Source organism: Podarcis vaucheri (assembly GCF_965113315.1).
Source record: "Podarcis vaucheri genome assembly, chromosome: 16".
Classification (NCBI taxonomy): domain Eukaryota; kingdom Metazoa; phylum Chordata; class Lepidosauria; order Squamata; family Lacertidae; genus Podarcis; species Podarcis vaucheri.
The window spans coordinates 43,881,679-43,899,277 of NC_138754.1; the positions used below are offsets into that span (position 1 = coordinate 43,881,679).

Consider the following 17,599-nt stretch of genomic DNA (forward strand, 5'->3'; position numbering starts at 1 on the left):
AAGTTCTTGGTATGAGCTTTCGTGTGCATGCACACTTCTTCAGATACAGTGTAATTTTTTTATTTTGACTATGGCAGACCAACACGGCTACCTATCTGTAACTACTCAAGTTAAGCAAGACAGTTGACTTGGAAACTACCAGTAAGCTATGTCAAATCTCAGGTGCTTGCATCAAAACCCAGAGCTCTTTAAAAGCTCTTTCTCTGTATACAGATAGTGGGCATTTATTTCAATGTGAAAATAATAACAATTTATATGCTTGGTAGGAAAGCGCAGTATCCTCTTGGGTCAGGAAAACTTTGCCAACTTGGAACTGGTCCCAGGAAAGACATCTGAAGGCAGCCCTGTTTAGGGAAGTTTTTAATGTTTGAAGTTTTATTCTGTTTTAGTCCTCTGTTGGTAGCCACCCAGAGTGTCTGGGGAATAAATAAAATCATCATCATCATCATCATCATCATCATCATCATCATCATCTTTGCTCAATCAGAGATTTCCCATGTCTGGCATACTAATGGGTAATTTATTTGCTGTCTTAAAAATAGGCCCTTCACCTGTGGTTTCACTTGGGGTTGAGGAGAAGTGCCACCTTCAAAAAGCAAATACAGAACTGCCACATGCACACACCAATCCACAGATACAACAAATCCCCTCCTGCATTTCAAGCCTCTCGTTTCACCTCAACCCAAAGCAAAGAAGCCCACTTGCTTTCACAGAAAATCTTAAATTGAGTGAGATTTGGCCAGAGTGGGTTTAGCACTCTTCCCATGTACGTGCCATCAGACCAGAATGGCTAAATGGTTGTTTGTGCTCTTCCTCTACAGTTTTAATGCTTTTGCTTGAGCTGCTATGGCAAATTGTTTTCCATAAAAGAGGCTTTAGAAGTCACCTCTGTGGAGCACAGTGGGTGGGAAGAGAGCCCAGTGCCCCTCTTAGCTGCCCTGCCCTCAGTACAGAGAGGAAGCCAATAATAAAGAGCAGCAGTGACAATGGCAGGCTGATGAGAAAAGTGGCATTCCGCTGCCTTGCTGCCATAGCTCTCTTTCAGTGCTAAGGAAACTCTGGAAGGTCGGGGAAGTGTGCGTGGGTGATGGGGCTGCTGGCATTTTTGCAGTTCTGAATGGGCTCCTGGGTTCCAAGAGTAATCTCCATGCTGGGTGCCTGCACCAACCTACACACCACATCAGAAAGCCCACGCTAATGTTGCCAGGGGGTGCATCCAAGTGGAATCCCCCTAACCGAGCAATGCTCTCAAGGGAAAGCGACTGCAGGAACCCACTTGATGAAATAATTTCTGAGCTGGTTAAAATGGAAAAAACAAGGGAACTTGAATGTGCGCAAATAAAGAAACTTGCCTTTTGAACCCTTTCAGACTCCTGTGCCTCCTTCACCTTATCACACTCCTTTGTCTTTGAAAGGAGGCAGAACAGGGGGGAGATGAATGAGCACGCAAGGCAGGAAAAGGCTGCCTTCAAAATGACACTCCCCACCTTGTGGCTTTGAGCTGTCTGTGCTCTGGTTTGGTGGGAAGAAGCATCTTTCTCCACCCCCCCTTGATTTCTTTTTTAAAATATCAACTCCACCAGATATTGGGCTGCAGGCTCTTAATTTCTTAAGTAAATCAGTTGAATTGTTTAATCAAATTAGTTAATGCTCTCTAGGCCTAAACTCAGGACAGCACACTGAAAGGCAAATGTTCTTTCATTGCTGCAGACTTGGTGATTAAACTTTAAGAAAGGATAAAACATACATTGCAGGGTTTGCTGGGTAGTGATGATCAGTTTTGGTGAGGCATGGCACCCCCCCACCCCCCAGTAAAACACCCCATCCTCTGGAGCTTGTGGAGAAATTTCACTGTCCTGTCCCCCCCCCCAACACACTTTGGCCAAATGGATTTTATGGTAAGGAGATGACATTAAATAAATGTCAGTCTCTTGTCAGGCCCTCAAACAAGTACCAAGCAGATGCTGCTGCTCCTCCTCTTCTAACTTGCCTTCAGAGCTGTGTTATGGCAAGGGCGAGGGCCATTTGGGCTGGTGGTCACCGGCTGGAGTAAGTAGAGTGTCTGTGCCAGAACCACCTTTGGCTTCTCCTTGCCATCCTTGGCCAGCAATCAATGGATTTGGGAAGTTTCCTGAATGTAATAAGTTATTGAAACCCACGTTGGAAACCTGTGAAATCCATACATTGTGTCAGTTCATTGATTGGTGCTTTTTTGTTTGATGTTTTGAATAGAATTTATTCTCACTGTAAAATAATTGATGGCCAGAGGACATTTGGTGTTGCCCTGAGAAAGCAGCAAGGAGTTGTTGAGTACCCAGGATGTAGGGGACTCGAGCATCAGATCTTGCTGGGTGTTGGTGTCACTGGCAGGCAGCAGAAGCATTTCTTGGCTGAGTATGAAAACCTCAGCGCCTGTGTGGTCTGGACCTTTGCTCAAGCTCTCCCCGCTGGAAACAGAAGGAAGAGGTTGCCATTTCTTTGATAAAAGCGGCTTTATCTCATTAGTCTTAAGAACTAAATCATAATCTTGTTGCAATTAATTACATAAACACCAGGCAAGGATGGGAGTGATAATCAGGAAGGCAGGAAATGCTGATGGAATTGGCAGATTCCCTGCAAGGCAGTAAGCTGAAGGATTTGTGGTGCATTAACGAACATGCAGAGAATTGCCAAAATCTGGTGGAAGGGGGATACATTATCTCTCTGAAATTTGCAAGATGGAGACATTTGTGTGGCCAGCAGAAGTGACTAGGAGCTTTGCAATTGCTAATCCTGCTCATTCTAGCATACCCACAATTTGAGGTGGGGGATAAATTCATTTGACAAATTTGTACTTCCCGAATAAATAGGTAAACAGAAATGCCTGTTTCTGTTGTGGGTCTCCAAACTGCCCAAATGCCTTGTCGATCCAAAGGATGCAGAAAATTTGCCTGTGTAAGAGGAAAGTGTTCTGGTGAAAATAATGCACAGAAATGAATTGCATTAAGGAAAACTGAAATATCTATATACACAAAATGTGTCCAGATGCTTATGTGAACTCTTCTTCTTTGAAAAAAATTGCCTGAATTAGGCCAATGGCTCATCCTGTTTTCACAGCGGTCACCCAGATGCTTGTAGGAATTCCACAAGCAGGACCTGGGCACAAGAGTCATCTTTCCTCCTGAGGTTTCCAACAGCTGGCATTCAGAGGCATTGCTGAGATCAGCTGTGGTGGTGTAGAACATGGTGCCCGTGCAATTTCCAAACTGATAGGCAGAATTTCAGTGGCAAGAACAGAGAAAGGCCCACTGGTGTGTGTGTCATTCCTAATGACTGGGTAATGGGTAAGGAGCCCATCACAGTGAGGGATGGAGAGGCAGTCTTTTGCTGCTGTTGATCCTCTTGGATTTTCTAGATGGCTCTGCTCCACTCAGGAGCACTGTGAGGAATGAGCTCTGGAAACCCATTACCCTGAAATTGAGTTATTTCCTAGGAATGCAAGAAGCTGTTAAGGGAAATAAATGGCTCCTTTCACTAGTTTTCTTTCAGTAAATGGCTCAGCCAAAGAAATAGGCAGCTCCTGCTGCATTCAACCAAAACTGATGATGGGAGATGGCAGCTCTGGGTCTAGCAGGAGGGGAAGCTAGAGGGAGTTGGGAGAAGCCACCTCCTCACTCCATGCCAAAAAAGTCCTCCCTACTACTTTCCAGATGGACCGGATTCCCTCCTCTTGGGGTACAATGGCTGGATCAGGCCAAAGGGGGCCTATCTAGTCCACAAGTCTGTTCTCACAGTAGCCAATGATGCAAAGCTTGTCACCAACATCACAAGCAAAAGGCTGAGGCCACTAGTCCTGGTCTTCCTCAGAGCAGACCCATTGAAAGGAATGGGCACCTTTGGTCCATTTATTTCAATGGCTCAGCCTCTGGGTCAAATTAGCATTGGGTACCACCCAATACGGGACGCGGGTGGCGCTGTGGGTAAAAGCCTCAGCGCCTAGGGCTTGCCGATCGAAAGGTCGGCGGTTCGAATCCCCGCGGCGGGGTGCGCTCCCGCTGCTCGGTCCCAGCGCCTGCCAACCTAGCAGTTCGAAAGCACCCCCGGGTGCAAGTAGATAAATAGGTACCGCTTACCAGCGGGAAGGTAAACGGCGTTCCGTGTGCTGCGCTGGCTCGCCAGATGCAGCTTTGTCACGCTGGCCACGTGACCCGGAAGTGTCTCCGGACAGCGCTGGCCCCCGGCCTATAGATGTGAGATGGGCGCACAAACCCCAGAGTCTGTCAAGACTGGCCCGCTCGGGCAGGGGTACCTTTACCTTTACCTTTACCACCCAATACAGAGTCATCACGACTGATAGGAACTGATAGCCTCCTTCTCAGATTGGCCAAATCACATTTTAAAGCCATCTGTGTTGGGGGCCATCCTTACATCATGCGCCACAGTAACTCAGAAGTGCAGGTGCAGTGCTGAGAGCAAAGAAACCTTGATTCTGTGTCCACCTCCCACCTCTGCGCAGGGTCTGTCATGGAGGAATCTTGCAAGGACAGAGCCAGACTACATTTCTCCAGCAAATCCAGCAGAGGGGAGTCCTTCGCTCCCTCTGGTCCTGAGGCAGTCTGTTCTGCAGCCAAACAGTCCTTACCCTTAGGATGTTTCTCTGAATCTTTCATCAGAATTGCTTTGCCGCCATTTCTGCCAAGTTGTCCTAGTCCTGCTCTCTGGAGTGACCAAGAAGTCTGCTCCATCTTCTGTCTGACAGTCTGCAGGGACGTCTTGCTTTTGAGGTGAGCGTGGTCATGCTGGGACTATCCAAAGTATCTGTAGGGCACCAGGTTTGCAAAGGCTGCATTAAATAATCACCTCAATATTTGGAGTTAACATGCAACTTGGAAGCTTAGCCAAGTCAGGTTACTCATGAGCCAGGTCCAGGGTTCCAGTATTAATTTACAAAGCCCTGAACAACCTAGGTCCCAGGTACCTCAGGGATCACCTGAACCATTTCATGCATCCCTGCTTGATCACTAAGATCAGCCGCAGGAGCATTGCTGGTTGTTCCCTGAGTTGGTGAGGCTCACTCGATAACTATCAGAAACTGAGCCTGAAGTGTCATCGGCCCAGTCCTGTGGAACTCTTTCCCACTGGAGATTCAGTGTGCACCTTCTATGCCAACTTTTAAATGTCTGCTGAAAACTTTTCTATTCCCCCAGGCCTACACAGGAAATTAAGAGCACATCCTTCCACAATGGTTAACTGGTGTCATGTTTTTATTGCTTTAACCCCTTTCCCCCATATAGACACAGTGGTGTAAAAATATTGAAATAAATAAATAGGGCACTGGTGGAGGAGCACACTGTACCCAGGATGTAATTACACCAAGACTCTGAGCTTGGAAAACAATAAAGCTAAGTTTGTTAAAGGAAATACCGTACATGCTTGATAGGAAAGATCTTATTACAGTCCAATTACGGTAGAGCCTAGGTCTGCTCTTTATTCTCAGCAGGAGAGACACAGAAAGGCATCTCCTCTCCTGGATCTCTTAGGGTGGGAGGTTGAGGGAAGAGGGGGAAGTTCCCAGGGGAGGGCTGGGAGGGTTCACTCTCCTTTGTGTGGAACAAGGGTTAAGATACAATTTTGATAGAGGGCTTTGTATTTTCTTTCACTTTTCTTCCTTTCTATTTTCTCTTTTCTTTTTAGTTTTGCTCTTTTTAAATTTAGATTAGGTTTGCTTTTATTAAATTTTATGCTGAATTTTTTAAATAAAATTGATCGAACATTGAGGGGGGGGGCAAATATGTCTTCTCTCCCAAGGTGAGCAAGGAGGAGGAAGGTGAGGAAATGAGGTCAGCAGCATTTCCTCTCTCTAGCTATACCCATCCATGCAGACACATCAAGCTACAGTTGCATCCCAACACAACCACTGTTTCTGTACCTACTGCCATTCGCTCTGAGTGCATTAACACTAATTGTGCAGCACTGAAGTGCACCAAAGTGTTGGAAGGAGATAGAATAACACAATAAAGAAAGAAAACTTTTTCTCCCCCTTTGCTTACCTCAGCCTGCGAGGTTTGTTTGCTATGTGCATTAAAGTCATTTTCAAAATCCTTTAATGAACTAATTTATGAGAAAGGAAGGGGGATTAAAATTTATTTCTGAAAAGCAGTGTGTTCCCCCCACCTACCCACTCAGTGGAGGTAAAAACGCTTCCCAATATTGTTATTTAAAATGGTTGTTGCCATTTAAAATAATATGACTAATTTCTCATTAGAGCCTTTGCTAGAAAGCACTGGAATGAGCCGCCTCTTCAACAAGGCATGAAATGAAAAATGTAGCACCACGAGCCCATAATGAGATCCATTCAAACCCCTTAATTTCCTAAAGACACTCTTGTTGGTTGACTCTGCGGGATGAAGTTGGTTCATATTGACGCCAGAAAGAGTGGCTCCCCCATTAGCCACCCCCCAACTCAACTCCATGAGGATCCAAGCAGGGGCCTCGGCGTTTTGCTTCTTGAGGTGGGGAAGCCAAGAAGTGAGGCATCAGGCATAAGCCTGCATTTTATTAATGTTTGATCAGGACTTGTATATTAAAGAGAGAGCTTAGATTTTCAAAAGTTTCAAGCCAGGCAGAAGACCAGCAGTTTACAACCTTGGTAATGTTTATCCTCCTAGACAAGGGCCCCTTTGATTGATAGCAGAAAACAATTCTCAAAGTCGTAAAAGCTGAAATTACAGACTGAATGAGGACACTGACCCTACATGTTACAGAAGATAAAAAAGGCAGAAATAAATAATTAGGAATGAGTAAATAGTAAAATAATGCCAATGTGCCTCCCAGTAAAATGAGCCAGATCTTCTTTCTAAGGTTAAAAGGCCAAGACCAAATGGGGAAGCATCTAGCTGGCAAGTCTTTTTTTCTAATGGGAAAAGCAGCTGGCTGAAGGAGGGGTTGTAAACTGGAGAGGCTTCTTTTGAAGCTGTTTTTTTACTGAGTTCCTTTTTACTTTACAAAGGCCTTATTCCTTTTAAAAGGCTACCTATGTTATGTATTAAATATATTGTCTTAAATGTAATTATGCAAAGGATTTAAGAAATGCTAGATTTCATATAGTTCTAAGAGTTGTATTTTGAAATTAAGTTAGCCACCAGTCTTGCCCCCCTTGCTAGACAAGAGACGCCGTCCTGAGCAGTCCTGATTTATTAGTTGTCAAACATTTGTTTAGAAACCTTCAAATGAGGGAGATCTTTCAATGTTGATGTGAAACTCAAGATCCTTGACATATGTTTAAGATAAAAATTTAAGATTAACCATTTGTTTTAGAAGGCAATAGGGCAAGGAGGGCAAGAGGTGAGCTGGTAATTAAGATGCCTTGTTGAGACACATGTAAGATATATTACTACTTATTTGTCATTTATAGATGTAACAATATATAGCTCTTTGTGTTCCATATAAGGACAGGAGGATATGGGTGTATCTTTTTGTGATTGGTTCTAGCAATCAGCCAATAGGAATTTCAACCAGGCTGATTGGACAGAGGCAGCCACAGGAGGAGCAAAGGGGGCTGGATTGAGGGAATATAAGTGCTGGCCATAATGGCAGGAGGCCAGGCCAGAGCTTGGTAACCATATACCACTGTGCCTCTCATTTATTTGTCTGACAAATAAATAATTATTTTAATTTCTCTATTGCTGCGTTGAATATTTCATTCCAGCTAAGCGTTAACCACAAGCAGGGTGCTACATTTTATGGTGCCTGCGACTCGGATAAGTGGTCTGCTGGAACGCAGCCCCTTCGCCCTACTGGGCAGGGTACAAGAGAGAGGACCACTCACTGCCTACCCAGCGCGCACTGGAAAGTTTTTTTCCAGGGGAACGCAGAAGTCTCATCTGTCTGATACCCTGCTCACTGGCGGCGACGGACCGGGGGGAAACGGAACCAACCAAGGGTAAGTGCACAAAGGGATTTTTGGCCCTCCAATTAATTGGGAGGAAGAGAAGTCTTGATCAAACTTCTGCGTCTCAGTAAGTGGGAACTGAGTACGCTAGGTGGTTGGGTATATCAGATGGTGGTCTGGTGGGGGAAAAGGGAAGAATGGGAGGTAGTGTGTGGTGAAGTATCTAGCGCATTGTATGTGTGAGAAAGTACAGAGCAATCTGTAGCTGACCTGAGTGTGGAGTGGGCAGTACTTCGGTTCCTGGTAAGGCGACTTCACCAGGCAAGGAAACCCACGAAGCGTGTGTGTGAGTGACTGAGTGGATACTTCACAGGGCCATACAATGGGAGTTGGGGGTTCAAAGGGGGGAAATACACCTCTTGAATGCATGTTAAATAATTTTAAGAAAGCCTTCTCAGGGGCATATGGAGTCAAAATGACGCCAGAGCGCCTGAGAACGTTATGTGAATTAGAGTGGCCGAAGCAAAATACTGAATGGCCATCTCAAGGAACCTTTGATATAAATTTAGTAAGCAAACTTTGGTCTAACATCGCCAAAGAAACTGGAGGGTGCCCAGAACAATTTTCATATATAGATTCTTGGCTGAGCACATTAAATAAAAATCCTCCATGGATAAGGGAATGCAAAGTCCAACGATGCAAATTATTGGCTGTAAAAGCCGAAGCTAGGAAAGGAATCTTGCCAAATAAACTCAAACCCATTTTTGAGGGACCAGAGGAAGAGCTGCTTCCACCTCCACCCTATGCTCCACATCGAAGGGAGCCTAATCCAAACACTCCACCAGTTGTAACCCCAAGGCAAGAAAGTGGAATGAATAATGGGGCTGGAGTCACAGAACTTGATTCCTTGATAGATTATGATAAATATCTTCAGGAGGCATTGGAGGCCTATAATAAAGCCCAAGCAGAAGTGGTTATTCCACCTGTGAGTCCCAGTAGAACTCCATCTACAGTCTCTTTTAGTGGAATAACTGATTGCCTACCCCAAACTCCTGTACATCCAAGTCCTAGAGAATTATTACAGAAGTTACAGGGAGACCTTAATCGGTCAGCAAGCAATACAGCCAGGCGTATAAGGCTGCTAAAAGAACGCCTTGGGACAAATACCATCCCCTATGATTTGAGGCCCCTAGAGCAAAGCGAAGAGAAAGATCACGTACTAGCCCCTCTCAGAAGAGTATTTGATGCACTTGAGGAGCCTGTGCTGGTTAACGGGCAACCCGGACCACGGCCACCTCGAACTTCGACCCTTCAGTACATTCCATTCACAACTACGGATCTGATGAACTGGAAAACACACACCCCATCTTTTGCAGAAAAACCTCAGGCTATGATGGACTTGGTGACTTCAATAATAAACACTCATAGTCCTACTTGGACAGATTGCCGCCAGCTCCTGAATACTCTGTTCACCACTGAGGAAAGGAGAGACATAATTGAAAAGGCACAGATATATTTGCGTGAGCAGGCCAGAGTGGGAAATATTTATAATATTGACCGTCATCTCCAAGACCACTTTCCCTTGGAAGATCCTAATTGGGATCCAAACAATGCAATTCATCTGGCCAGGCTTACCACCTACCGCCAGACGCTTGTGCAAGGTATCCGCAGGGCATGCCAGAAGCCCACTAATATGTCTAAAGTCTCAGAAGTAGAACAGAAATCAAATGAGAGTCCAGGAGACTTTTTAGAGAGGCTGCAAGAAGCCTATCGTATATGGACTCCTTTTGACCCTGAAGCCCCTGAAAACAGTAGAATGATTACTGCTACATTTGTGGCCCAGTGCGCTTCCGACATTCGTAAGAAAATTCAGAAATCAGAAGGATGGGAAGGGATGCTGATGAGCCAAATTATGGCCGTTGCACGCCGAGTTTATCGGAATAGGGATGAGGCTGAGAAGCAAGAGAAGAAGAAGTGGCAGAAGGAAAAGATGGTAATGCTGGCCACAGCAGTGAAGCAAGACTACCGCCCCTTAAATGGAGGAAGAGGGCGGGGAAGGAATCCACCACTGGGAAGGAATCAATGTGCGAATTGCAAGAAGGAGGGTCATTGGAAGCGGGAATGTCCTGAACCTCTGAGGTTGGAAGAAGTACGCCCAGGCCTAGGCCCAGGTTCTGGCCCAAGAAACCAGGGACGGGGACGGGGAATGATCCGAAATGGAAGATATCAGAGACCTGGACAAGGACAGAGTAGAGACAATTTCATTGGACTGGCAGAGGAGGATTTTACCCAAGACTAGGAACGACCGGACTCCATAAAGTTAGGCTTCCAGGAGCCCACGGTCACGATTCAATTAGGAAGCCATTTAATAGACTTTATGATTGATACTGGGGCTGAATACTCAGTACTCCCAGAACTATTGCAGAAAAAGGCATCCAAAAGTGTAGTCATTAAAAGTGCCACTGGTCAGTCAGCTAAGAGGTCTTTCCTCCAACCTTTGGAATGCCAGATTGGGGGACATCGTTTAACCCATCAGTTTTTGTATATACCTGAGTGTCCAATACCTCTCTTAGGTAGAGATATGCTGTCCAAATTGCAGGCCCAAATCACCTTCACTCCTCGAGGTCCAGAAATGAAACTGCCATCAAAGGCAGCAGGAATAATTTCCCTCTCAGTACCTAAGGAACAATCATGGCGCCTAATGTCAGCCCTGCAAGTCCAACCCACATTGGAAACAGAGTTAAACAAGCTCCTCCGAACCCTACAGGTGCCACCAGGAGTATGGGCCGAAAATAGCCCACCAGGAATGGCCAAGAATATAGCTCCAATTGTAGTAACCTTAAAACCTATGGCTACCCCTGTATCTGTAAAGCAATATCCTTTACCCCGGCGAGCAGCAGAGGAAATCCAGAAACATTTGGACCGCCTATTAAAATATGGTTTGCTTAAACCCTGCCAATCAGAATGGAACACACCCCTTTTGCCTGTTCGAAAACCTGGGACAGATGAATACAGGCCAGTGCAGGACTTGAGGCTCGTAAACCAGGCTATCGAGACCTTGCACCCAAATGTACCAAACCCATATACCTTGCTGAGTTTGATCCCACCAGAAGCAACATTTTTTACTGTATTGGACTTGAAAGATGCATTCTTCTGTTGCCGGCTAGCACCACAGAGCCAACCTATATTTGCCTTCCAGTGGGAAGACCCTTTGACAGGAACAAAAGGCCAGCTAACCTGGACAAGATTGCCCCAGGGATTCAAAAATTCCCCAACTTTATTTGGCACTGCCTTGGCGAAGGATCTAACAAGTTACCCCTCAATACCTGGAGAAAAGGTGGTTCTGCAATATGTAGATGACCTTATACTAGCAGCAAAGGATTTTGATACCTGTAAAGAAGGTACAGAGGAACTGCTCCACTTGCTCTGGCAAGCTGGCTATCGAGTTTCCCAGAAAAAGGCACAGTTATGTTTAGAAAAGGTCAAATATTTGGGCTTTGACATCTCACACCAACAACGAGCATTGAGACCAGAGAGGAAAGAAGCTATTTGCCTTATCAAGGAACCCACCACAAGGAAACAACTCAGAGGATTCTTGGGAACAGCAGGGTTTTGTAGACTATGGATACCTGATTTCAGCAGTCTGGCCAAGCCCTTACATGAAAGCACTCGAGGTGCAGAAAAGGACCCATTCGTATGGGGACCTGAGCAGCAACAAGCCTTTTTAGTTATCAAACAACGACTTATGGAGGCCCCAGCCCTTGGACTGCCTAATTCAGAAAAACCCTTTCAGCTGTATGTACATGAACAGAATGGGATTGCAGCGGCAGTCCTGACCCAGAGATTAGGAAGTTGGAACCGTCCAGTAGCTTATTTGTCAAAACAATTGGACTCAGTAGCAAAAGGATGGCCTCCATGCCTAAGGGCAGTAGCGGCCACTGCAAGCCTTGTCAAAGAAGCTGATAAATTTACCTTCGGCCAGACGATGTACGTGAATGTACCTCATGCTGTTCTGACACTCATGGAATATAAGGGTAGTTATTGGCTAACGAACCCGAGGATGGCTAGGTACCAAGGCCTATTGTGTGAAAATCCCAGGATTCATCTACGAGTAGTGAATATGCTCAATCCAGCGACTTTGCTGCCCCTACCAGAGGTAGATGATGAAGAATCACATGATTGTCTCCAAATAATGGATGAAGTTTATTCCAGTAGACCCGATCTGAAAGATGAACCATTGAAAAATCCAGATGTTGTATATTATACTGATGGTAGCAGTTACCTGCATGAAGGTGCCAGACGAGCAGGATATGCTGTGGTCACCAATGAGGAAGTTGTGGAAGCTGAAGCTTTGCCTGCTGGCACCTCAGCACAAAAAGCTGAACTTATAGGTTTAACTAGAGCTCTGCAATTGGCAGCCGGATGTAAGGCAAACATCTATACTGATTCTAAATATGCCTTCTTAACCCTGCATGCACATGGTGCTCTATGGAAAGAAAGAGGTCTAATAGGAGCCCACGGGAAGGCCTTGAAATATGGACCTGAAGTAGAAATCCTGTTAGAAGCAGTATGGGCTCCAGAACAGATTGCTGTAATGCACTGCAAAGGTCATGGACGAGGAAGGGATCCAATAACCAGAGGAAATCATGCTGCTGACAAAGCAGCCCGAGAGGCAGCCCAAAAGCCTGTGGGAGGATTTATAGCAGCCCTCATACCAGAGGTAGTTCCAGAAGAAGTTAAACCTCACTATACCCCAGAAGAGAGGAAGTGGGCTGAACAGGAAGGAGCGGTTGTGAAGGACGGTTGGATGATCCTGCCAGACAATAGGATTTATGTACCTCATCATCTAGCAGGCACAATTGTAAGAAATTATCATGAATCTACTCACCTTGGCGGTACTGCAACCAGAGAGAGTCTCAGTCGGAAGTTGTATATTATTAATCTATCACAATTAGCAACTTGCATTTCACAGAAATGTGTTCTTTGTGCTAAAAACAATCCCAGGCAGGGACCGGTACAACCTCCTGGAATCCAACATGTGGGATATGTCCCCATGGAAAGCCTAATTGTGGACTTCACAGAGCTGGTCCCTTCTAAGGGATTCAAGTATCTCCTTGTGTTTGTGGATACTTTTACCGGATGGGTTGAAGCTTTTCCCACCCGAACTGAAAAGGCACGAGAGGTAACTAAGAGACTCCTCACTGAATTAATCCCGAGATTTGGGTTACCTAGATGCATTGGAAGTGACAATGGGCCAGCGTTCATTGATCAAGTAGTACAAGAAGTATGTCGAGTCCTACAAGTGAAATGGAGACTGCATGCAGCCTATAGGCCTCAGAGTTCAGGGAAAACTGAAAGAATGAATCGGACTCTGAAAACCCAATTGGCAAAATTAACCCAGGAAACGGGATTGGGATGGGTAGATGTGCTACCCATAACACTGTTTCGTGTTCGGTGTGCACCCACAAAAAGACTTAAGTTGTCACCTTTTGAGCTCCTGTATGGGAGACCGCCCTCCTTTGTTCAGGATATTTCAGTTGACCTTAAACAAATAGGAGACCATGTGACACAGGGACAAGTGCAATCTCTCTCCCGTGTTTTTGTTTCTCTTAACAGGTGGGCCCTCGAGCGCACGCCGTGCAGCATTGCCGAGCCGATTCATCAGTTCCAGGCTGGCGATAGCGTATGGGTGAAAGAGTGGAAACGTGATCCACTTGCACCTAAGTGGCGTGGACCTTACACCGTCTTGCTCTCTACTCCAACAGCGGTGAAGGTAGCTGAGGTGACCCCCTGGATTCATCACTCCCGTTTGAAGAAGTCCGAAGGCAGTTGGACGTGCAAAGGTGACCCCTCTAATCCTCTTAAACTGACTCTCTCCAAAAACCCCTGTATCTAGCCCTACCGGGAACGGGCTAGGTCACGGGCAACATTAGACGACCGGCCTGCTGCAGCCACAACCTGGAAGCTGGCTGACCTGCGCACGCCTGAAGCTTGAGGAGCATCTGAACCAGCGATTGTGAAAGGAAAGATTCTCTTATACAATTAATTGACTGCCCCCCCCTTTGTGGAACAATTATCAGAGATATTACTCATTGGGGATCCTCGGGATATATGTTTTGGTCTTGGTGGTTCCCCATTTCTGTCACTGGGGGAATTATATTGGGACTAATATTTATCTGCTATCACAATAAGGTAATCTTTTGTGGAAGGAATGCATATGCTAGACATCAACATGATTTTATTATTAATCCTGATCCCTTGGAAAGGGGAAGGGTCCTTGAATCTGACCAAATTGACTAAATATGGATTCCGCCATGACCACAATATGTGGGTAGGTTTAGCTGAGATGGTAGCCAATGTTGCAAATAGGACCAATTGCCTTGTTTGCTCTCTTGGGCCAGATGATTCAGAGGGAGGTATGCCCTTATTACCGATACCATTAGATGCCATTGGTATGGTAAGCGAAATACCACACCAAACAGAAATACAGAATTTCCCCGGATGGAACTCAACTAAACCAATACGAGTTATACCTGTACAAGGGGAATTCTGTGTACATAAATCATCAGATGCAGCTGATTCTACCATGATAGGCTCTTCTCATTGTCGCTATACTTGGGATAATATTAAGAATACCTGGGCACACGGTACTACCTATCGAACTCGGAATGCCTTGCCCTGTGCACCTCCTTTTATTCATGCATGGAAAGTGGTATGGAACATAACTGTGACAGAAAAAGGCAATCTAACATACTGCACTGTGAACTCTCTACCTCTTTTGCTATTTCGCCTTCTGTACTCCACGTACCAAAAACCTCAGACCAGATGGTTGTGGTGGATATGTGGAGAATGGGCATACAAGAAACTCCCCTCCAAATGGAGTGGGACTTGTTTCCTGGGATGGGTATTACCACCAATGTGGATTATGCCCACTAATTTGGCCAAGCGAACACGAAGAAACGCTGATATTTCTCATATAGCAGGAGGAAGTACCCAAAGTTGGAGCGGTACTGATGATTGGCCACCAGAGCGCATTATAGCCTATTATGATCCTGCCTCCTGGAATCCTGGTGAGCTCATACAAGGGGCACGGGATCCTATTTATAATCTAAACAGAATAATTCGATTGCAAGCAGTAGTGGAACTTGTAACCAATGCAACGGCCCAGAGTTTGAGACTTATTGCACAACAGTTGGATGAAAGTAGAGCCGCCATTTTGCAGCTGAAAATGGGAATGGATTATGTACTTGCCAAGCAGGGAGGCCTATGTGGAGTCTTGAACTTGACAGGGAATGCCTGTTGCTTTAACATTTCAGATAATGGTGAGGCAATCCGTGTGTTGGCCACAAAGATGGAGAATATAGCACATGTCCCAGTACAAACATGGGAAGGATGGGATATGGGATGGCTCACCAATTGGTTACCTAATGTCACAGGACTCAAAGGGATACTATTGTCTTGCTTGTTTTTCTTGACAGTAGTGGTAATGGTTTTATGTATGATGCCATGTATCATTTCATGTTTTAGAAGTACAATTAGCAAGATGGTTTCAAATGAAACTCTACCTCATATCATGGCCCTATACAGAGCTTTACCTCAGGAACATGATGAAGGTCAAGCTATCAAGGACACTTGGGATGAAGGTCCTTGAGCTTGAAAGGGGGGAATGAGGCATCAGGCATAAGCCTGCATTTTATTAATGTTTGATCAGGACTTGTATATTAAAGAGAGAGCTTAGATTTTCAAAAGTTTCAAGCCAGGCAGAAGACCAGCAGTTTACAACCTTGGTAATGTTTATCCTCCTAGACAAGGGCCCCTTTGATTGATAGCAGAAAACAATTCTCAAAGTCGTAAAAGCTGAAATTACAGACTGAATGAGGACACTGACCCTACATGTTACAGAAGATAAAAAAGGCAGAAATAAATAATTAGGAATGAGTAAATAGTAAAATAATGCCAATGTGCCTCCCAGTAAAATGAGCCAGATCTTCTTTCTAAGGTTAAAAGGCCAAGACCAAATGGGGAAGCATCTAGCTGGCAAGTCTTTTTTTCTAATGGGAAAAGCAGCTGGCTGAAGGAGGGGTTGTAAACTGGAGAGGCTTCTTTTGAAGCTGTTTTTTTACTGAGTTCCTTTTTACTTTACAAAGGCCTTATTCCTTTTAAAAGGCTACCTATGTTATGTATTAAATATATTGTCTTAAATGTAATTATGCAAAGGATTTAAGAAATGCTAGATTTCATATAGTTCTAAGAGTTGTATTTTGAAATTAAGTTAGCCACCAGTCTTGCCCCCCTTGCTAGACAAGAGACGCCGTCCTGAGCAGTCCTGATTTATTAGTTGTCAAACATTTGTTTAGAAACCTTCAAATGAGGGAGATCTTTCAATGTTGATGTGAAACTCAAGATCCTTGACATATGTTTAAGATAAAAATTTAAGATTAACCATTTGTTTTAGAAGGCAATAGGGCAAGGAGGGCAAGAGGTGAGCTGGTAATTAAGATGCCTTGTTGAGACACATGTAAGATATATTACTACTTATTTGTCATTTATAGATGTAACAATATATAGCTCTTTGTGTTCCATATAAGGACAGGAGGATATGGGTGTATCTTTTTGTGATTGGTTCTAGCAATCAGCCAATAGGAATTTCAACCAGGCTGATTGGACAGAGGCAGCCACAGGAGGAGCAAAGGGGGCTGGATTGAGGGAATATAAGTGCTGGCCATAATGGCAGGAGGCCAGGCCAGAGCTTGGTAACCATATACCACTGTGCCTCTCATTTATTTGTCTGACAAATAAATAATTATTTTAATTTCTCTATTGCTGCGTTGAATATTTCATTCCAGCTAAGCGTTAACCACAAGCAGGGTGCTACAGAAGGACTCCCCCATCTCCCTAGGCCCCCCAGGCCACGAGGCCAGCCCACAGGCCCAGCTTGCTTAGCATTCCCTTCCCCCAGGCTGGTTGCCTCCTACCTCGCTAGCCTTCCCCATCCGGAGACCCCCCACAAGCCCACCGGCAGGGCATGAAAGCAACAGCCCTCAATCTCTCTCTGTAACCCTTAAGAAGTCCTGCTGGGTCCAAGGCACAGCTAGCCCAGCAGCTGATGGGAAGCTCCCAAGCAGGACAGGAACTTGTGGCAGGGAGCTGCTGGGAGCCTTATTTGCTGTGACAATTGCTACATCCCTTTAAGAAACCACCTGCCTCCTGGCAAACTTTCTGAGATTGGCAGAAGAGGCCTTCTTGGTAGTTCCACCACCCTCAGAAGCTTGGGGGCTGGGGGCTCAAGGGAATAAGAGGGCCTTCTCTGTGGTGGCCCCCAAGCTTGGGAAATCCTTTCCTAGAAAGTTACATCTGAAAGTCTCATTGTACAGGGAATGCTGAAAGTGCACCTCTTTCCCTCAACCCTCTCAAGATGTGTGTTTTCAAGACCCGCCTTATTTCTGAGATTATTTCAAACTGCTTTTAATATTGGGCTTTGTGTTGTTACCTGCCCTGGGACCTTACAGTGAAGAGTGAACAACAACAACAACAACAACAACAACAACAACAACCGTTGTCTTATGGGAGTGAATGCCACAATTTAACTCTGTGCTATGTGTCAAAGTCCTTGGTTTTGTCTCCTGAATTTTCTAACAACATTCTTTGGCTACAGAGGGTAGGACCCAAATCAATGGATTCCAATAGCAAGAAAGGTGATTTTGACTGAACCCTGGGAAGAATTTTCTG

General features: G+C 45.2%; 1 protein-coding gene across 1 annotated transcript in view; it reads right to left on the reverse strand.

The window, feature by feature from the left end:
* The window catches only part of SEZ6L (seizure related 6 homolog like), a 166,934-nt gene that overhangs the window by 57,152 nt on the left and 92,183 nt on the right, over positions 1-17,599 (reverse strand).